This window comes from Bactrocera latifrons, unplaced genomic scaffold, assembly GCF_001853355.1.
Source record: "Bactrocera latifrons isolate USDA-ARS-PBARC rearing strain unplaced genomic scaffold, ASM185335v1 scaffold_1212, whole genome shotgun sequence".
Lineage (NCBI taxonomy): Eukaryota > Metazoa > Arthropoda > Insecta > Diptera > Tephritidae > Bactrocera > Bactrocera latifrons.
The window spans coordinates 34,753-36,284 of NW_017534645.1; positions in this window are offsets into that span (position 1 = coordinate 34,753).

Here is a 1,532-nt window from a genome sequence, read left to right on the forward strand (position 1 = left end):
AATATTGATTGTAAAATTTGGAAATATTTAAAAAATAATCATAYYAATAACWTTGAAATTGTAGAATATATTGAAACAAAGAATAAAGAGTTTAAATTTGAAAACATAAATGTTTTGAATGAACGAATCAAAGAATTTAAAAAACATTCACTTTTCTGGTACATGATTGTACTACTTGTACTAGTAATAATAATATACATTATCTATAAGATTATTAAAAAATCATACAAAACCAATAAGCAAAACAAAGAATTAAAATTCCCAACATTGTCATATAACGCTAGTTTAGAAAAAATTGATATTGAATCGGGGGCGATTCATCTTAGAAAGGGGGGAGTTAACGACAGCAGCCACACAGACACTTTACCACAAATGTAAACAAATTATGTCTTCCCACAGTATTACTGCTTGGTCAGCAGAATACTTTAATCAATAAGAAATTTATATATCATTTATTTTCATAAGTAAGCATAATTCAATATTCCATTATTTGTTTTGATAATGAGAATAATTGGAAATTCAATGCTCTGGCATTTCATCCCTTAACGTAATGCCAAAGCATCTTTAGTAATAAGCCGTTACATATAGAATTGTAAGAATATAAATATAAGTGAATTGACTAATAAAGATCAGAAGGTATTCAGAAGATATTCGGAAGGTGACCAGCGAGCACCGGACCGACCGACTCAAACCAACACGTTGTGTTTAATTTCTACCGCGCGACTATTGATTTGGTTGGTTTATTTCTAGAATATCTGATGCAAGACAAGTAAAACGGTAACAGTAAAAAAATGGCTTGTGGGAAGTAAGTGCCTGGGATCTTTTTTGATATGTGTGTGTCCTGGTTCTCGTATTAATTATATATGTAATTGAATATTAGGAAGTATTCATATGTATATTTGAATTTTTTTTTTTGTACGTTATAAATATAATTTAAAGTAGTTGTAATAAATCTAACGCTTATACGCTTATAAATAACATTGTAATATAGATAAAGATGTCGGGTGAGTTCAGTAATGTTGGTGTTAGTTATTATCAGTAAAACAATGAGTAGAAGAGTCTGCAAATTTAAGTGGTCTTTTAATGGTCGTTTCGTGAATATTTCCTAATTTGAGTTTCCTAAACTTAGGTTGTTCTTTGTGTCGTACATTGGCATAATTTTTTACAAAACCTAATTTCCTGTTTTTAATATAGTCTTGTTTCTTTATATTAAGTTTATTGTTCCTTATTTCCTTCTGTAATTTAATTCGTTGTTTTATTAACTCTTTATTCGCATTATTATAATGAACATTATGGGGAGTATCTTTGATAGTGGAGTGAAAAGTGTGGTTATATAATTGAATTACCTTGGACATTTGTTCCTTGATAGGGAGTTTTTCTTCTAAATTTTGTGTTCTGACCTTTTCTGTAATTGTATTATTGAGACGTTCTAAATCTGAGTTACCTGTGTGACTGTTAGGCTTAGTGAAATGTGTTTGAATTTCTTGTTCTTTGCAGAATTGCTTAACATTGGTATTATTAAATTCATTATC